Here is a 21,376-nt window from a genome sequence, read left to right on the forward strand (position 1 = left end):
ATTGATACCAACAGTTGACCCAGAGGCAAGGTATCAGTGGACCTTTTATTTTTAAAAGCCTTCTCTTCCCCATCTAGTCTGATGCCATTATGTGACAGCTTTCTTTTTTAAAAAGCCAAAAAACTGCAGTGATTGGCTGCGTATCTTTTTTGTTGCTGCATCAAGTTCTGCATGGTACCATTTCTTTAATTTTCTCTTGCTGTTTGCAATATAAACTTAATACCAACTTAACAATATCCTGCTTGTGTAGTTAATTCATTTTAAGCATTCTCTTCAACTAGAACCAAAAAGTACTTTGGGTGATACGCATTTTACTTATTTGTAAAAGTCTCTGGACAAATCTGATGTCCAATCAACATTTGTTTAGTTACTAGATAATCTATGGTAAAAACAGAATTTGTTGTCTGAAGGCAAATCCTTATAATCTTGCTGTCAAAATTACGTAAGGCCAAAGTCTGACCAGCATATTTGGAGAATGTAAATGATTTTCTTTTCTTTTTTTTTCTTTTTTTGAGACAGAGTCTTACTTTGTAGCCCTCAGTAGAGTACCATGGTGTCATAGCTCACAGTAACCTCAAACTCTTGGGCTTAAGCAATTCTCTTGCCTCAGCCTCCCAAGTAGCTGGGACTACAGGCACCTGCCACAGGCCTGGCTATATTTAGAGTTGGGGTCTCACTCTTGCTCAGGCTGGTCTCAAACTCATGAGCTCAGGCAATACACCTGCCTTGGCCTCCCAAGTGTTGGGATTACAGGTCTGAGCCGCTGCACCCAGCCTATCCTTAGTACTTAAAACCAACCCAAGGTTCGGCACCCGTAGCACAGTGCTTACAGTGCCGGCCACATGCACTGAGGCTGGTAAACAATAATGTCCAGTTATGTCCAATAATGTGCAGTCCAGGCCTGCTAAACAATAATGACAACTTCAACAAAAAATAGCTGAGCATTGAAGCAGATACATATAGTCCCAGCTGCTTGGGAGACTGAGGCAAGACAATCGCTTAAGCCCAAGCAATTGAGGTTGCTGTGAGCTGTGACGCCACAACACTCTACTGAGGGCGACACAGTGAAACTGTCTAAGTAAATAAATAAATAAATAAATAAATTCCCTCCAAAAGAAAAAAAAAACCTTAACTAAACATGAACAGGATGGTTCCTGCCTCACCAATATCCCTGGTACTTACTTCCTAGTCTCCATTCATTCATATCTTCCTTACAGGCCCCATGAAGCACTCATCAAATTTTTCTGTCCCCTAAAGCAGTGGTTCTCAACTTGTGGGTCGCAACCCCTTTGGACTGTATTAAAGGTTCACGGCATTAGGAAGGTTAAGAACCACTGCAAAGCAAACAAAATGTTCTTCCTTCCCTTCCCTACAAAATGGCATATTAATTAAGCAATTTTTAGCACTTTCAAAAAAACCTACCAATCCAGGCCCTCTCATTTTAACTAAATCAGAAGCAGAGTTGACTTCATGTCTATCCCACCAAGGAGGCAGTTCCTTCTCTCAGGTTTTCCTGTCACTAGAGACCAGAAAGACTGAGAGCCTGAGAGGGTCCACATGCTGCGTTGGAGGAATTATCTTGTGTCCTTTAAGGATTTTCTCACTGGGTTGGTTTGGCCCAATCACCACAGCCCTGTCCACAACTATTCCACCCTATTCGTTAATAGAACTGAGAGGTACTAAGAAAGTCACTAGGGTAGCCCAGATATTGGTTAAGATTTACCTTTATCCTTCAAAGTTTTCTTTTTCTTTCTTTCTTTTTTTTTTTTTTTTGTAGAGACAGAGTCTCACTTTATGGCCCTTGGTAGAGTGCCGTGGCCTCACACAGCTCACAGCAATCTCCAACTCCTGGGCTTAAGGGATTCTCTTGCCTCAGCCTCCCGAGTAGCTGGGACTACAGGCGCCCGCCACAATGCTCTTTCTTTCTTTTTTTTTTTTTTTTGAGACAGAGCCTCAAGCTGTCGCCCTGGGTAGAGTATGGTGTCGTCACAGCTCACAGCAACCTCCAACTCCTGGGCTTAAGCAATTCTCTTGCCTCAGCCTTCCAAGTAGCTGGGACTATATACGTGCCCACCACAACGCCCGGCTATCTTTTGGTTGTAGTTGTCATTGTTGTTTGGCAGGCCTGGGCTGGATTTGAACCTGCAAGCTCTGGTGTATGTGGCTGGCACCTTAGCCACTTGAGCTACAGTGCCAAGCCTATGTATTTTTTTTTTTTTTTAAGTAAAAATGCTCTTCGCATTCTCCTTTGTCTGATATAGGCACCAAGTATATAGTTAGAAATGAAAGGCCACAAAAACTTTCCAAGGAAGATCATTAAAAAGAAAAATCCTCTCTTTCTCCAATATCACACAGCTGGACTTTAAGGCATGCCAGCTAAGAAAAAAGGATCGCCCACAGTGACAGGAAGACTGGACTTTTCCCTCTTTGGGCAGTAGCTGAATTTCTGTTGAAAGTCCTAGTGAAATATATAACTCTTCATTTGTTCTAATCGAGTTTGTCTTCAGCTTTCCCTCAAACAATACCTTTACGTTTCCAGTAGAATATGAAGATTTGGAGATTTTGAACAGCAAGGTTCAGGGTGTGTATCAGTCACTAAATCATTGTTAGCAATGCAGAGAGGAAAAGATAATGGGAGACTGGCAGGGGCAGAGGGTAGTAGAAATGTATCTTCATTGGGAGCACTGAAAGAAAGCAAGTTTTTCAAAGTTTTTGCTGGTATCTCATGAAGTCCCAGGCTGCTACTATGTTGAGGGCATACACTAGCTCTAGCACCACAAATATGGGAATACCACTTGGGTTCCCTTCACCTCGATGTCCTATAGGTCCAGCTGTGCAGTGCGTGAAGGGACATGGAGGTGAAGGGGACCCAAGTGGTATTCCCCGTAATTTGTGTTACGGTGTTGTGTTCTGAGGGGCACAGCATAGCCTTCATTGCAAAAGAGGTCTACAGCATCCTAATGCAGCAAGTTCTTTAGGTCTTGGCCATTTACTGAGAGAATCTTATCACTCTCCTGGAGCTGCCTATCCAGGGCCACAGCCCCATTTTCTTTGATGCGGCTAAGATTGATCTTTTCCTCAATGACCAAATAATCCATTCTTCTGTTCATGTTGTACTGGCCGCCCTGCTTCCTACTGGGGTCAGCTGGGGCTCCGCAGGTGAAGGTGAATCAATCTCCATGCTGAGCCCAAAGCATAGGAGCACTTTCAGTTTCCCAATTTTATTATTTTTAAGTAATGACAAGGTCTTGCTCTTGCTCAGGCCTGTCTCAAAAAAGGGGTCCTCCTTGGCTTGGCGCCTGTGGCTCAAGCAGCTAAGGCGCCAGCCACATACAGCTGGAGGGTTTGAATCCAGCCTGGGCCCTCCAAACAATAACGACTGCAACCAAAAAATAGCCAGGCATTGTGGCAGGTCCCTGTAGTCCCAGCTACTTGGGAGGCGAAGGCAGGAGAATCGCTTGAGCCCAGGAGTGGAGGTTGCTGGGAGCTGTGATGCTACAGCACTCTACCCAGGGCGACAGCTTGAGGCTCTGTCTCGAAAAAATAAAAAAGGGGTAGGGGTGGGAGTGTCCTCCTGCTTTGGCCTCCCAGAGCGCTAAGATTACAGGTGTGACTCACCATGCCCAGGCAAAACAAAACTCTTTATTACTGATCTGAATGAAGGTGTGAGGAGAGTTCTAAAAGCAAGGATCAGATACTATCTGAGTATCTTTGCTCCCAAGAACTCCCCAAAAGTTTCCCCCAAATGCGGATAATCTTAAATACATGTATATTAGTTCTAGCATCATGAAAGGGATTCCTTAAAATAAGAATAGAGATCAGCCAAGTCACTATCTGTACTTGAGGCAGATGAACCTTGCGTAGTTTCTGTTATGCCATAACAAACTGTCACAAGTTTAGTGGCTTAAAACAAAATACATTCATTCTCTTATAATTCTGAAGGTCAGAAATCCGAAATTAGTTTCAATGGGCTAAAATCAGCACGTTGGCAGGGCTGCACTTCCTCCAGAGGTTCTAGGGGAGAATCTTTCCTTGCCTTATCCAGCTTTTAGAGCTGCATTCCTTGCATTTTTTGGCTTCTTCCTCTGCTTTCAAAGCCAGCTGCAGTAGTCACATTGCTTCCTTCTTCTGTATCTAATCTCTCTCTCTCTCCCCCTTGTAAGGATACTTGTGAATGCAGTTAGGGCCCGCCCAGATAATCCGGGATAATCCTCTATCTTTTTTTTTTTTTTTTTTTTTTTTTAAGACAGTCTCACTTTATCGCCCTCCCAGTGGCATCACAGCTCACAGCAACCTCCAACTCCTGGGTTTAGGCGATTCTCTCGCCTCAGCCTCCCGAATAGCTGGGACTACGGACACCCACCACAACGCCTGGCTATTTTTTTGTTGCAGTTTGGCCGGGCTGGGTTTGAACCCACTACCTTCGGTATATGGGGCCAGTGCCCTACTCACTGAGCCACAGGTGCCACCCATAATCCTCTATCTCAAGATTCTTAACTCAATAATACCTGCGAAGTCCATTTTGTCATAAAAGATCGTATTTATAGGTTCTAAGAGTTATGGTCTATGTATCTCTCAGGATCATTATTTAGCAAGGAAACTTCAAAAAATTTGGAAGAAACACAGTTCAGATACTTGGTCCACATGAAACAAGTGCCAGATTAGGAGCTTCAGCAGCACCCCCAAGGCCAAGGTCTTTCTTTCGCTGAAATTGCTTACTATTTAAACAGGTAGAGGAGAATTAATTAATTAATGTATGGCACGGAGTATTTTGGCCCTTGGAAGGGCTCCTTGGAAGGGATAGGCAGTTTTCTCTTCTCCAACTTGAAGCTCCCAATGGATTGCTGAGGACCGCATTCCAGGATGTGTAAACAGAGAGTTAATGGGAATCAATCAGGATCTCTGGACTGTCCTGCAGGCTTTTACAGGACAGAGAGCTATGAAGTGCTGTAGGCCAGATGCAGGAACTCAGATAAGCTTTCTCGTATGCGTGCTGCCTGGGGTGCAGGGTTCTGAGAACCCCTCTGGGCTTAGAGAGGAAGACTGTTATGACCAGAGTGCGATGACCACCAGGTTGGACACCAGGAATGGGCAGGTTAATGGCAATCCATATGCTGTTGCCAACTCTCCTCCACATGGCACCTGTGGGAGCTACAAGAAGACCCTAAACGGCGGCTTGGAGAAGTAGACCCTGAGAAACACCACCACTCCAGGAGATAGTTTTTTATGCCTTGGACAGTGCCCGTCTGTTGTGTGGATACCATAAGGTTGCTTACTCACTTGGAACATGGTGCTAATTGTGAACATTTTTACTCCTCCTCAAGGCCCTCACTGTCCCAGTGATGTGACTAAGAAGGGTAAATTTCCAATGTAAGAACTATATCCTTGACTCAGCGCCTATAGCTCAAGCGGCTAGGGTGCCAGCTACATACACCAGAGCTGGCGGGTTCGAATCCAGCCTGGGCCTGCCAAACAACAATGACAACTACAACCAAAAAATAGCCAAGCATTGTGGTGGGTGCCTATAGTCCCAGCTACTTGGGAGGCTAGGGCAAGAGAATTGCTTAAGCCAGGAGTTGGAGGTTGCAACTCCAACTATGATTTAACAATAAAAATAAATTAATTAAAAAAAAAATAAAGGTTGAACTCAAAAGAGAAGGGTACCGCAATGCATTGCCCTGAATGCCAAGTTTGAGGCACTTAGGCCTAAGATGCTGTGAGCTGTGATGCCACAGCACTCTACCTAGGGCGACAGCTTGAGGCTCTGTCTCAAAGAAAAAAAAAAAAGAATTAGATCCTCATTTTACCAAGTTTATTGATGTTATATTCACCAGTGAACCCAGCTAACCAGCAATATTTAGTGGGGGAAATGATTAAACAATGGTTCTCAGCTAAGAGTGATTGTGACCTATATAAGGGACATTAGCAATGTCTGGAGACATTCTTAGTTTCTGCAACTGGGGAGGGGAGAGTGCTACTGGCATCCAGTGAGTAGAAGCCAGGAATGCTGCCAAATATCCTACAATACATAAGACAGCCCACACAACAAATAATTGTCTGTCTGACCCAATATATCTATAGTGCTGGGGCCGACAAACCCTGTACTAGAAGAAACGAGACTGGAGGCAAAATAAGTTGACTGTTACCAGCATGAAAATATTTTAGGCAATTATGGGAAACCAAGAAAAAGTACACCTTATTTGTTTATTTGAAAAAAGGGATGATGAGCACAGATTGGGGTTCTGACAAACTCAAGAACAGCATGTTTTGAAGCGGCCTGCTCAGCTGATGCTGCCAGAGAGAGGGCAGAGATGGCTTCTACTCCCACTGGAGTGGCAGCCAAGTAACTCTGTGCCTCTGAGGTCACAACTCCTGGATGAGGGAAGTACCAAAAGCAGTGATGAGGATCAAGGGATCACAGCAGATCAATGAAAGCAATGACAATCGGTTTTCAGAACCAATTGAACTTAGGCATTGTTTAGTATAGAGGTTTTACTATAACACTTGGGAGGGCTCTCCCTTCAGAGCCCTCCTCTTGACAGAACTCTTTCAAAGCCGTGTTGCTATAACCTATGGAAAATTCAGTAATAGTCCCAGGAGAGCTGTTCAGATGACAAGGCTGGGTATAAATTAAGTGTTAAAGGTTGAACTCGAATTGCACTAATGTACACAGCTATGATTTAACAATAAAAATAAATTAATTAAAAAAAAAAAAAAGGTTGAACTCCAAAGAGAAGGGTACCGCAATGCATTGCCCTGAATGCCAAGTTTAAGGCACTTAGGCCTAAGATGAAGATTCTCTGGCTGAGGCTGGGCTCCCTAAGCCCTTGCCTGTAAATCAGAGAAGGGGTTGTTTCAGAAGTCATTTCACCCTCAGCTCACCACCTCAACTCAGCTTAGAAGAAGAAAATGAAGGTTGAGGACACTAAGTCGTAAATTCATGCCTAGAGAGCCAGTTAACGTCAGAACCAAGAGCCACGTCCACCAGCACCAAATCCATTCTCTTCACAATGAAAGGGCAACAGATACTCCTCTACTTACAAATGAGTAACATCCCAATAAATCCATCCTAAGTTGAAAATATCACAAGTCATAAATGCATTTAATACACCTAACCTACAGAAGATCATAGCTTAGCCCAGCCTATCTTAAATATGTTCCGAATATTTACATTGACCTAAAACTGGGCAAAATCATCTAACACAAAGCCTATTTTATAATAAACGTTTGACTATCTCATTTAATTTATTCAATGCTGAACTGGAAGTGAAAAATAGAATGGTTGTATGGGTACTTGTGAAGTACAGTTTCTACTGAATGCATATCGCTTTTCCATCATGGCAAAGGTAAACGATGAAATAGTGAACTGGGAACCATGTGTGTAGAAAAAGGGCAAAGATATTAGGTGCTGGCTGGGCATGGTGGCTCACACCTGTAATCCTAGCACTCTGGGAGGCTGAGGCGGGTGGACTGCTTGAACTCAGGCATTTGAGACCATCCTGAGCAAAAGCAAGACCTCATCTCTACTAAAAATAGAAAAACTAGCTGGGCATTGTGGCGCACACCTATAATCCCAGCTACTCAAGAGGCTGAGGCAAGAGGATTACTCAACCCCAAGAGTATGATGTTACTGTGAGCAATGATGACACCATGGTAGTCTGCCCAGTGTGACAGAGTAAGACTCTGTATCAAAAAAAAAAAAAAAGACACTGAAGTGCCAAAAACCAGAAGCCAAGGCCACAGGGAAGCTCTTTGTGATGCCTTGGCCCTGTACGGAGCCTTTTCAGCCTCCAACCTCATCCTCCTTCAAATTCCTTTTGCTGTTTGCCCTTCTTAACTTCACCCCTCTTGTCCCTCTCCCTAACATTCTCTAATTGTCCTCCCCCTTCTTCTTCTTACTCAATGGTCTATGATACTAAAACTAAAGTACATTTGAAACATGGTTAGTGGTGTTAAATGAAATTTCATCTATCCTGCTTTTTATTTTTGAATAATTCCTGATTGACATTTTATGTGCCTTGACAATAAAACCTACACTTAGTTGCTTTGTAACTTTTGTGAACCATTTAATTTCTTGCCTGTGCATCAATAGCCCTAAATGGGGGTGGGAATGAGGGTGGGTTACTTCATCTATGTTCTGTGTACTTAATCTGTGCAGCTGATAAGTCAAAATTAATGCATTTAATTGTAACCAGAGGAACTCAGATTTACTGAGAAGAATAATTTCCTTACATTTAAGCCAGTGCAGTAACCTCCTATTCATCCTCTGCCTCCAATCTTTCTTCATTCAATCCATTTTGCAGTATTACTACCATCATTTCTTATTCTAAAACCATTATGGCTCCCCACTGCCCAAAGAACAGAGCACAAATTCCTATATCTGGCATTTGATCTCCTCTATCAAATTACCTGGAATTTCCTAACTAAAAGCAGTTTCCAAAAAGGGAAATTCTAAGGAGATGCACTTTTTTCCTAGAGGTATTCATATATAGGCCAGGCCAATATTATATATAGCATATGGGATGCTAAAAAGTAGTAGTATAGAAGCCTTTTTCCCTCCTCAACTAACTATGCCTCTTAGTATTCATATCTTTGTTTAGTCCTCTCCTTGCATGTGAACTGATCCTATGACCAACAGAACAGAGGGAATGATATTACGTGACTTCCAAGGCTAGATCATGAGAAACTTTGCCATTTCTGTCTAGTTCTCTTAATACACTCACTTTCAGGATGCTTCTGCTCAGAACCCAGTTATCATTCTGTGAAAAGCCCAAGACACAAGGAAAGCCACTTGTGGGCACTCCATTCAATAGCCAGTGTCACATGCCAGCCACATGAGTGAGCCAGCTTACACGTCCAGCCTAGCTGAGCCTTCAGATGATGCCTGCCCCAGTCTCTACTTGACTTCAGCAACATCAGAGACTCCAAGCAAGAACCACTCAGTTGAGCCCAGATAATCCACAGAACCATGAAGATAATAAAATGTAAAATAAAATGCTTATTTCACTTAAGAATACTAGATGAACCAATAAAAACTAACTTGATTAAAGTTTGACCCTTGAGACGTCTTCAATTCTTTGTAACAAAATAGGAATTTTGTCTCAAGAAAAAACACTTGTGTGAATGAGTTGCAAGCTAAACTAGCCACTTTATTTTTACTTGAAAGATTAACAAGTAAATTATGATTCAGTATTTGAGACTTTTTTTTTTTGAGACACAGTCTCACTATGTTGCCCTTGGTAGCACGCCGTGGTGTCACAGCTCACAGCAGCCTCAAACTAATGGGCATTCCAACCCACCAGCCCCAGTGCATGTGGCTGGTGCCCTAACCACTGAGCTACGGGCACAAGCTGAGAGAGATATTTTTTTTAAAAAAATGAATCGAGACCGTCACTTCAAAAAAAAAAAAAGAACTAGCATTATGTTACCAATTATTAAAATCAAACCTTTCAGAGAAAATTCAAATTACAGAAAACTTGTATCTACCACTGTCAGTTTGGCAGCTTCCCAATACTAGAAGACTTTTCTGATGAGATCAATGATGATACTAATGACTATGATTTTTTGACACTGTAAAATATATCAACATTTGGAAGATCTATATAACACAGTGAAACAATATTTCCCAATGATCAATTCAAAGTAAAAGATAGATTCAAAGTGTAAGATAGACCAATGGATTTTTTTTTTCTTCTTTTTCTTTAAGACAGGGTCTCAAGCTGTCGCCCTGGGTAGAGTGCAGTGGTGTCACAGCTCACAGCAAACTCCAACTCCTGGGCTCAAGTCATTCTCCTGCCTCAGCCCCCCAAGCAGCTGGGACCACAATGCCCAGCCATTTTTGTTGTTGTTGTTGTTGTTGCAGTTATTGTTGTTCTAGCTGGCCTGGACTGGGTTTGAACCCACACCCTGGTGCATATGGCTGGCACCCCCACCCACTTAGCTACTGGTGCCCCACTTACTTAGCTACGGGTGCTGCCAGACCAATGGATTTTTTCTTTCTTTCTTTTTTTTTTTTAGAGACAGAGTCTCACTTTATCACCTTCAGTAGAGTAGTGTGGAGTCACACAGCTCACAGCAACCTCCAACTCCTGGGCTTAGGCGATTCTCTTGCCTCAGACTCCCAAGTAGCTGGGACTATAGGCGCCCACCACAAAGTCTGGCTATTTTTTGTTGCAGTTTGGCTGGGGCTGGGTTTGAACTCGCCACCCTCAGTACATGGGGCCGGCACCCTACTCACTGAGCCACAGGCACCGCCCCAGACCAATGGATTTTAATGTCACAAAGTATGATAAATTTGTTGATAAGGTTTCAGACTTCACATTGCAAACAACCTTTAAGAAATTACCACTTGTGGGGCGGCGCCTGTGGCTCAGTCGGTAAGGCGCCGGCCCCATATACCGAGGGTGGCGGGTTCAAACCCGGCCCCGGCTGAACTGCAACCAAAAAAAAAATAGTCGGGCATTGTGGTGGGTGCCTGTGGTCCCAGCTACTCGGGAGGCTGAGGCAAGAGAATTGCTTAAGCCCAGGAGTTGGAGGTTGCTGTGAGCTGTGTGATGCCATGGCATTCTATCAAGGGCCATAAAGTGAAACTCTGTCTCTACAAAAAAAAAAAAAAAAAAGAAATTACCACTTGCTGAGTTTGTTATAGTATCAAAGAAGACTATTCACAATCATCTGTAAAGGCTACTAATATACTTCTCTCTTCCACACACATTTGTGTGAGACCAGACTTTCTTCAGATCCTTCAAACAAAACAAAACATAAGAGTATTACAAGAGATTGAATATAGAAGCAGTTCTAAGAATTCAGCTATCTTGGCTCAGTGCCTGTAGCTCAAGCGGCTAAGGCTTCAGCCACATACACCAGAGCTGGCGGGTTCAAACCCAGCCCAGTCCTGCCAAACAACAATGACAACTACAACCAAAAAATAGCTGGGCGTTGTGGCAAGCGCCTATAGTCCCAGCTACTTGGGAGGCTGAGGCAAGAGAATTGCTTAAGCCCAAGGGTCAGAGGTTGCTGTAAGTTGTGACACCATAGCACTCTATCCAGGGCAACAGCTTGAGGCTCTGTCTCAAAGAAAAAAAAAAAAGAATTCAGCTATCTTTCACTAAACATTTTATGGCAAAAATGTAAAACAATGTTGCTCCCTTCAATAATTCTTTTTGTTTTGAAAAATAGTTATCATTAAAAATGTAATTTATGATAACATGTAACAGGTTTATAATTATATTAAATGAATTTTAAAATAACTATTTTTTTTTAATTCCTCAGTTTTAATTTCTTTTTTTTTTCTTCTTGAGATAGAGTCTCACTCAATTGCCCAAGCTAGTACTATGGTATCAGCCTAGCTCACAGTACCTCAAACTCAAACTCCTAGGTTCAAGAGATCCTCCTGCCTCAATCTCCCAAGTAGCTGGGACTACAGTTGACCACAGTGCTAGGATTAAAGGCATGAGACACTGTGCCCGGCCAGTTTTAATTTCTAACATGGTAAACAGAAGCTCTTGAGATTCTCAATAATTTTTTAAAATGTAAAGGGTCTTAAAGCCAAAAAGTTTAAGACTTTTTTTTTTTTTTTTGTGGAGACAGAGTTTCACTGTACCGCCCTCGGATAGAGTGCCGTGGCCTCACACGGCTCACAGCAACCTCTAACTCTTGGGCTTACGCGATTCTCTTGCCTCAGCCTCCCGAGCAGCTGGGACTACAGGCGCCCGCCACAACGCCCGGCTATTTTTTTTTTTGTTGCCGTTTGGCCGGGGCTGGGTTTGAACCTGCCACCCTCGGCATATGGGGCCGGCGCCCTTACTCACTGAGCTACTGGCGCCGCCCTGTTTAAGACTATTTTTACAATATTCTAAAGTTGACTTCAAAATAAACTTTCTTTTTTTTTTTTTTTTTTTTATTTTTGGCCGGGGCTGGGCTTGAACCCGCCACCTCCGGCATATGGGACCGGCGCCCTACCCCTTGAGCCACAGGCGCCACCCTCAAAATAAACTTTCTTTCAAAAGGCCCAATGAAAAGACCCAGTTTCTTCAGAGACAAAGCCAGCCCTCAGTGATGACTTGCTCTTCTAAACATGTATCTTTGTATAGCACCATGTTCTCACTACCCACCAGTTTTCTAATATTTGTAAAATCCTAGCTGGGCGTGGTGGCTCATGCCTGTAATCCTAGCACTTTGGAATCCTAGCACTTGGCTAGGACTCCTAGCCAAGATAGGAGGATAGCCTGAGGCCAGGAGTTCAAGACTAGCCTGAGCAACACAGTGAGACCCCCATCTCTAAAGAAACTAATAAAAAAATTTAGCCATGCCTGGTGGCAGGTGCCTGTAGTCCCACCTACTCGGGAGGCTGAGACAAAAGGATGACTTGAGCCCAGGAGTCAGAGGCTGCAGTAAGCTACAATCACACCACTGTACTCCAGCCTGGGGCTCAGAATGAAAGCAACATATATGTATACACATATATAAAAAATCTACAAATAAATATAAAAAATATTTTTTGTGCATAAGCCTTCTTCCCCAAGCTAGGTTTCCTACCTCTGGAGGGAGTGAGCACAGCCAAGGACAGTGTCTCATGTCAGAAACATCTGTCATAGCACCTGGTCTCCAGAAGTACCTCAGGTGGGAAAGACTAAGATGGCAGCCAACATAGCTTTTTGAGATTAGCACTGATAAAGCTATATGAGATTAGCACTGATAAAGCTATAGCCTTATCTTTGCCAGAGAAAAACCAAGAAAGAACACTTCTAGCTAGGACTGGGAGCTCAAAGCTGAGGGATGACCTGGACAACTGACCCCTGGATATATACCACTGCTGCCACTGTGGCTGGCTGCCAGTGAAGCAATTCAGTTCAACTCCCTCTCCCGGCTCAGAGAGAACTTCTATCTCATCCCTTTAGGGAACCTCAGAAGTCTCCCAACTTCCCCTTATTTCTCCCTCACATTTCCTTCAGAGGGAAGGACTTGCTATAGTTTTGAGAACAGGAGGGGGCCCTGCCCAGGACCTTCCTCAAAGATCCACAAACAACCTGACCCCACATACTGACAGGCACAGGAGTTCACCACCCTGTTTGGCAACAGGAAAACCCGCAGAGCGTTAAAGGCAAAGAAAGGGAAGGAAAGCCTACAAACAGCTACTAGAATCACTGAACTTCAGAGATTAAAACAAGTCAGACAGGAGGCCCACATTTCCCCTGGCCCCCAGCAGGGACTCACCATAATCCAATCTCCCAAACATTTGCGACAATGAACATCAAATTCCCTAGAGCTCCCCTTCTGAGTTTATTAAACCTGTCAGGCATCCTGAAAACAGGGGAACAGCAATGGGAAACCCAGAGCATTGTTCAGACTCCAGTGAGGATCCTCTACCCCAGCAGAGATAGAAGCAACAATCCTGTATATTATGTGCAAGATACTGTGGATCTGTGAGACAGTAGTTGAATCTAGTTTTTTTATTTTATCATTTCCCAAGTGCCTGGCACATAGTTACTCAAAAGTATTTGTTGCCTAAATGACAACGAATGATGGACACCATCTTTGGGGCAGAGAAGAGTGTCTATTTATTTATTCATTCAACAAATATTTATTAAGCATCTCCTCTGTCCCAGACACAGCAGGAAGCAAAGTAAGTACCTGCCCTGGTGGAGTTCATGTTTTACTAGATGCAAAATGAAAAATGCTCAAGGACATCAAACCATCTCCAAGAAACAGCCACTGGGCAATCCGAGATGACACAGTGCAGACAAGAGCAGCAGACTCTACATGCTCCTGAAAAGACTTTGTAAGCCACAAACATTCAGGAATTATTTATTAAGTGACTACACTATGTGTAAGTGATGAGGACCAAATGATATGACAGGCACAATCTGGGATCCCAGATTCAATACTTGTTAGATTATTTCATCTTTAAGGCTAGGACCCTAAATCTGGATCCCATGTCAGTCAGCTGTCAGAGTTTCCTAAGTAAGGGAAATGAGATTACCTCTTTGGTGCATCTGTCTTCATCTGTTCGTGAGCAGAAGCCACTGTGTGAGTACCACGTGCATGCCCAAAACACCACACAAGACTGCAGGATAGAAATAAACCAAACATCTTTAGCTAAGAGGTGCCAGGGGTACAAAAAATAGCTCTAATAAGTTATAATGAAATACCAGGGCTCAAAGAGTGCTCCAAAAGATGAGCAATCTAGCTCTTCATCTGTCCCTCACACACCCTTGCTAGATGTAATTCTAAGCCTGAGTCAGCAAATATTTCCCAATCCTGGAAGTAGTATGCTCGTTCCCACGCAAGCAGACACTGGCTTTGGTGATTTTACCAAGGTGGGGCAGAAGGATTTGGCAAGGTAAGGAAAGAACTAGTGTCCAACACCAGTTAGGGTGGCAGCTAATAAATGGAGACGCCCTGAATCGTGCTTGACCAAAGCCCTGTGGAGACAGGACTGGAGTCACGCCCCAATCACTAGCATGTTGAGCTATGAAGGCTAGGAACCTTCTACCAAGGTAGAAGACCCACATGTCTGAAACCTGATGCAATGGGCCATTCTCTCCCTGCCACAAGCCAAGTACCCAGCTCTCCTCTGAAACCCTGAAATCCAGCTGCAGCAAGTAGCCCTTCCTCCTGGCTCCAAAGGCAGAGAAAAATGCTCAAGGACATCAAACCATCTCCAAGAAACAGCCACTGGGAAATGTGAGATGACACAGTGCAGACAAGAGCAGCAGGCACAGGGCTTCTGGCTTGATACAGGCACAGACCTGGCAGGACAGACAATACACAGAGATGCTGGATAGGGAGGAGGAAGAGAATGTTTCTAGCGTGGACAATGCTGAGCAACAGGGATGGCTCCTGGCACTTCCAGGACCCTCCAGGGGCACTGGAGAAAGGCACTACAGTTCAGCTTCTCAGCCTGCAGGGAGCATCCAGGGTGGTGGGCCTTGGTGATAGGATATAGCTGAAACCTTTAAAAGCAACAGGTTCAAAACCTGCAAGGAGCTGCACTGTCCCATGACATATCAGGATCCACAGGCCCTGAGAAGAGTTTGTACAACAGCCATGGCAGCTGCACTGTGCCAAAGCAGAGGCCTACCTGCTTCCCAGGCCAGCAACCTACACTGGCTGTTCTCTTACCAGGCTCCCAGACTTGGAGTCTAAGAGACTATAGGTGAGGCGGGAAGGCTGGGTAGGGGCAAGTTTTCCTCAGTGGGCTGAGGTATACACAAGAAAGCAGTGGTGAAGAGTCAAGGAGAAAGGCAGCCAAACAACAGAGCAGTCAGTTCATTAAACTAAGGAGTTGATAAGCACCATCATCTGCAGAATAGTGTTGGGGGCCTTATTGGTCCATATCTTTGAAACAGAGAGGCAAGCTGACTCAGGCTCTGCAAAAATCACTGAATGGGAATTTGGTAATTGATAATCACAATTACTCGCTCAGAAAATGGCAAAGTGGGGCAGCGCCTGTGGCTCAGTTGGTAGGGCGCCGGCCCCATATACCGAGGGTGGCGGTTTCAAACCCGGCCCCGGCTGAACTGCAACCAAAAAACAGCCGGGCGTTGTGGCGGGTGCCTGTAGTCCCAGCTACTTGGGAGGCTGAGGCAAGGGAATCGCTTAGGCCCAGAAGTTGGAGGTTGCTGTGAGCTGTGTGAAGCCACGGCACTCTATTGAGGGCCATAAAGTGAGACTCCATCTCTACAAAAAAACAAAACAAAAATCAAAAAAAAAAAAAAAAGAAAATGGCAAAGTGAACAAACCGCAAGAAGTTATGGAGCTGGGGCTGCCAGTGCCTGAGCTGCTCCACAAGGACTGAGACTGACCTGTTCTCAAGCCCTCTCACCTGCTGCCTCAGCAAAGCACACTCCTGATTACTAACGGGTGAGCACAGACAGAGGCGTAATAAATTGCTCCAAAGGGTCAAGTAGAGTCCTTCTTGGGAGCCAGAGACTGGATTGAAAAACTGCCAAATACTCAACCTCAGCCTCTTTAGAATGACCCATGGAGGGATGTTTTTCATAGGAACAACATTCTGGTCCATTCTGACCAAATCCTACCCCCACCCCCAAGTGCTATGTAGAGGGGACTCAGGACCAGCAGAGCAGGAATTACCTCAAAGACAGGCCACCTATGATCCTATTGCTTTCACAGACAAGCATCAGTGCACGAGAGGATTATAAAACTTTAAAGTCTGGTCCAGCTGGTTCAGTTGGCTCTCCACCACAGCTCCTTAAGTTTCCCAATTCTGTGTCCAATTTGGCTCAAAGACAGAGCACAATCCTCAAAAGAGTGAACCTAGAAACCTGGAGCCAGGTGAAACAAGAAGCCTTCATTTCTAAACATGAGAGCGGGTCATGTTTTCAGAATTCTCCAAGATCAGACTGGGCAGAAACAGAGGATATGTTATTTCTTGAAGATTTCTCTACAAGACTGATAAAGGAGATCAAATTCAAGGATATGAAAAGAACTTTCTGCCTGACAAGAAGGTTTAACACCCAGACACACCATGAAAGCGGTGGGCTCTCTAGCCCCAGAGAAGATGAGGTACATGACTGGCAGCAGACAACTCAGGTTCCTGACAAGGTCTAACTAATGTGGCCCCACAACCTGCCCAGACAGAGATCAATCTGATACCCTTACTGTGCCTGAGCAAATGAAACAGAACCTTAACGTCAGCCTCCCTCTTAGATCCATAGGAAATTAAGCTCGTAAGGAAAAAGGAAGAAGAGAGTCTCCAAGAGAATCTGTTCAGTGACCAACATCAGAGGCACCTTCAGTCGGTCAAAGATGTATGAGAGAAAACCAGCAGCTGGTTCAAGCTACCAATAACAAAAGAGGCAGATCCCTGCCAGCCTCAGGGCTATCAGGCCGGCAATCTATTTCAAAACTCAAAACAGGAAAAAATGTTCTGTAGCCAGTACATTGGGAGATAGGTTGAGGACCACAGGCATTCTCTGGGGCACAGCTTCTGGGGACTTCTCATAGTTCTTTGGGATGGGGCATAGGGTGGAAGGTGGGAGTGAGGGCAGAGACAGCCTGGGGTAACATGGTTCCACACGTCCACAACGGAAGGCAAAAGAACCCGGTTTCCTGAAAGGGGAAAAAGAGTTGGTGAGGCCTCCGGCTAACACCTGGCACACACCCAACTCACCACCTTCTTGTCTCTCCCCAAGGGTTCACAGAAGTCAACAGACTAATAAAGAGTAAGTATTAAAGCCAAGATGAGAAGAATAGCCTACAAATTGGGCATCGTCTCTGATGAAACAGCCAAGTGAATTCTACCACAAGATATACCCATTATGTTCCTCAGACATGCAGCCCCTTAATTCAATCAGGGTCTGAACACTCACTCCACCCCATGAGTATTTCAACTGCAGGTCAAGTAAAAGCAAAGGGGAGCTAATGCTTCATCCTTAAGCAGAGGCAACCGAAAGGGAAAGACTTGGGTGATAGGAATGCAGGGGTCAGGGTTGATATGAAGGAAATCAGAGAGGAGCAAAAAGAAAACCTCTGGAAAGAGGCTTAGGTAGACAGGGATGGCAGTATAAGGTTGGAAAAAGCCTAATAACACACTTAAGAAGAGGATGAGGACCTGCATACTAGGAGGGATCAGGCAATGGGAGAAGAGGGGGACAAGGTTGGGAAAAGAGTAAAAACTGAGACGACAAGGATGGGCAGGAGACAAGGATAACGCAGGGGACAGAGAAGATTCCCAAGGAGACCCTAAGTAGGCAGGGCAATGGATTTGAGGACACCAGAGAGGGATGAAAGAAGAGGTCAGAGGCAGGGGAGAGGAGTGGGAGAGGACTCCAGGCCTGAGACAGGGCTCTCAGAAGTGGGAGGGGACGGAGCCATGAGGCCCAAGAGGGGGCACAGAGTCGGGTGGAAGGAGGGCCGTGGTTCAGGCTCTAACAGCTATGGGGGTCCAAGGGCGGGGCCGCAGGAACAGCGGGCGGGGCGCCAGCAGGGCAACAGACGGGGCTGACTCCCGGGCTGGAGCGTCGGGAAGTCGCAGTGACGCTGTCCGCGGACCTACTGCTCCCCCAACCCCGCTCGCAGCCGGGCCTTGCGCCCCAACCCCGCCGGCCGCCTCAGCCCGGGCCCGCCGCTTCCGTTCGCTACTTGCTTAGTTGCTTCCTCCGACCCGGACTGACCTGACCCAGCTGCCTACCGCGCCACCGCCGCCGCCCCGCAGGCTCCGCAGAACCCTCCAGCTCCTGCCAAAACTTTTCCCATTAATCCCCGGCTCCGCGGCGGCCCAGGCGTCACACGTTCGGCGGCCCGGCCCCCGTGGCGTCATTGCGCAGCTCGGCCCTCCCTCTCCACGCCCCCTGTCGCCCAGAACGGCCAATCAGCGCTCCTCCTGGAGGCGCCCTTGTTTCTGCCTCTCCGCTTAGCGTACGCTTTCTTGGGCCCGCCTGCAGTGCCCTCTGGTGCGGGATCCCGGCAGAGCTTCTGAGCGCGAAGTTGGGGAGGAGCCCGGGAGCGCAGGGCCAGTAAAACGAGTCCAGCAAGTATCACAAAAGGGAATTTAAAGCTGGAAGGGATTTTAGAGGTCATTTAATGCAAGCTGCTCATCTTCCAGTAGAAGAACTTAGGCCCAGAGAAAGTGCGTGACTTGCAGTGAGAAGTAATGCTGGAACTAGAGCTAGGTCTCTAGTCTCTTCATCCAGTGCTCAGTGCACTAGAAGAGACCATTCTGCTTGTAAATTTAAAAAAAAAAAAAAGTTTTTTTTGTCCCTCGAGAATGTTCTGCAACGGGAAGCTTATGGTCCTGGACTTCTTACCTTCCTTCCCATGTGCTTGCTTATCTAATGTGCTTGTCCACCTAAATGGGGAACATATCCCAATTGTTGTAGAAAGCTCTGTTCTCACTTCTTCACCTAGGTCTTTAAGACCTGGAAGGGACTTGTTATCCCAAACTATATACCCTAAAATGTACCTAGCAGCTGTTGGACGATCTTTGCTTTCTTCTGGGATAAACAAAACTTGACTCTCAGGTTTACGACCAAAGGGTAACTCTTCCTCTCTCCACCAGTGTTAAAGTAAATATTACCCCTCCCTTCTGGCACACTTTCAGCTATCTGATGGTGGAACCCTGAGTTAGTTTTTTCTTTCTGCTTCTCTTTTTTTCCTACTTTTCTTTTCGAGACAGCGTTACTTACTATGTCGCCCTCGGCAGAGTACCTTGGCATCACAGTTCACAGCAACCTCACACACACTCCTGGGCTTAAGCGATTCTCTTGCCTCGGCCTCCCAAGTAGCTGGGACTACAGGAGCCGGCCTTAATGCCCGGCTATTTTTGTGTTGTAGTTGTCATTTTTGTTTAGCAGGCCCAGGCCAGCCCCACCCCGTGCATGTGGCCGGCACACCAACCACTGAGCTACAGGGGCGAGCCTTTTTCCTACTTTTTGAAACGAATGTTCATTCCTTTTGTAATTTAGATGTCAACCTCCTTGCCCTTTGAGACTGAAGTAAAAATGGACTGTGGCAATCAAAGCCCTGCTTCTAAAATAATCTGCAAATTTCTGGGTACTTACATTCTCCTAAATATCTCTGCCTCTGGGCTTCTCCTTTTGCCAGGCTGTTGCTGTGCCACAGTTCAGGTATCTGGAGATGAAACTCAACCTGTACTGAAGACTGCTCCTACTTCTTCCCACACAAAGCATTTATGAGTACAGAAGACCTTAGGATGTGCTGGGCCTTGAAGCAGGATCACATGGTGCTTGGCAAACAGTTTAAACTCACCCAGCAGAAGTTCTTTAAAGTCCTTTCTGCAACTCCCACTGACAGTTTCTAACTGGCCCTTCGAACCCTGAGGGCTTGGCCTTTTCCCAGATCAGTACTTTCTTCCCCTCTCCTTGGTTTGCCACCATTCTCTCCGCTCTTACCTTCTTACCTCCAGGCAGTGGGTTCCTGCCAACACTCATGCTTTGAAAATCTCACTTTATGCCCCTGACAGTCTTATTTCTCCTAATAAAGACAGTTCCTCCCCTAAAAGACCTTCTGGGAATACTGTTAAGGTTTTTTGGGGTTGTTGTTGTTGTTGTTGTCTTATGTTGATCTGAAATCCCGAAGGGTATTACATTTTCTTTTTTTTTTTAATTGAGACAGAGTCTCACTTTGTCACCCTTGGTAGAGTGCTATGGCATCACAGTTCATAGTAACCTCAAACTCTTGGGCTCAAGCGATTCTCTTGCTTCAGCCTTCCAAGTAGCTGGGACTACAGGTACTTACCACAACACTCAGCTATTTTTGTTGTTGTTGTTGTTGTTGTCATTGTTGTTTAGCAGGCCCAGGCAGGGTTTGACCCCACCTGCCTCAGTATATGTGGCACCCTAACCACTGAGCTACAGGCACCGAGCAACCTGAATCTTCATTTTAACTAAGTTTGCCCCAAGGGACAGCTCAGAGTGGGAACAGTTGGTCCTTGTCAAGCTTCTACAATCTTTTCCAGACTAGCCAGGGATCTCAGCTACCAAAACCTGCTCTAATGACCAATTGTTTTATTTTTTTCCTTTTTTCCCACCTACATGTACAAAGTGAAGGACCTGATGCCCAATTATTGTATAACTACATAACTTGCAGTGCAGAATAGGGAAGCTGAATCTATTTTGAATTAGATTCTGACCTCCTTCATAGCTATTTCAGGCTCTAGCCAGTAGGTGGCGGCCTCTCTGGTCTGGTAAAATCTGGCATTGCCCCCATCCTTACCCTCTAACTGCCACAGGGACCACAAAGTGACTTTCATCTGGCACTTCTTTGAATTAACCTGTGGTCTCAAGGCCACATGTGGCCATGCAAATCCCCAAGTGTGGCCTCTCAACCGAATCCAAACTTCACTTCCTTTATTAAAAGGATTTGTTACCAAAAATTTGGATTCAGTCCAAAGGCTACAGATTCTTCATCCGCAGTAGGTAGACTCCGGGCAGTGCCTCTGACACTCCACCCCCACCTTCCAAACCCTCCTTCACATATGAGCCACAGAGAGAGATGACCTGGGACCACGAGGGCTGTGCTTTCCATACGGCCCTCACAGTTTATGGATATCTCTGTGGGCAACGGAGACAGGAGACACATTCCTTTGACCAGGATATCAGAAAGGATAGAAGAGCTATTTTTTTCTTTTTCTTTTCTTTTTTGTTGATTATGACAACACTGACAGTTAATGTTTTAAGAAGTTATTTTTAGGCCAGGCGCAGCGGCCCATGCCTATAATCCTAGCACTCTGGGAGGTTGAGGCTGGTGGATTGCCTGAGCTCACGAGTTGGAGACCAGCCTGAGCCAGAGAGAGACCTCCTCTCTAAAAAAAATTACTGGGCATGGGCAGCGCCTGTGGCTCAAGGAGTGGAGCGCCAGCCCCATATACCGGAGGTGGCAGTTTCAAACCTGA

The 21,376-nt window shown here is 45.4% G+C and overlaps 1 protein-coding gene across 2 annotated transcripts in view; it reads right to left on the reverse strand.

Moving 5' to 3' along the window:
• Positions 1–18,262, reverse strand: part of PPARD (peroxisome proliferator activated receptor delta) — a 92,239-nt gene extending 73,977 nt beyond the window's left edge. The window contains exons 1-2 of one of the 2 annotated variants that reach the window (XM_053603727.1): positions 18,138–18,262; positions 13,982–14,065 (exon numbers count right to left, since the gene is read on the reverse strand). The gene's annotated coding sequence lies outside the window, so the exon portion shown is untranslated. The remainder of the gene's footprint in view (positions 1–13,981; positions 14,066–18,137) is intronic. The other variant, XM_053603728.1, reaches the window with a different exon arrangement.
• Between the last annotated feature and the right edge of the window lie 3,114 nt (positions 18,263–21,376).

Source organism: Nycticebus coucang, chromosome 9 (assembly GCF_027406575.1).
Source record: "Nycticebus coucang isolate mNycCou1 chromosome 9, mNycCou1.pri, whole genome shotgun sequence".
Classification (NCBI taxonomy): domain Eukaryota; kingdom Metazoa; phylum Chordata; class Mammalia; order Primates; family Lorisidae; genus Nycticebus; species Nycticebus coucang.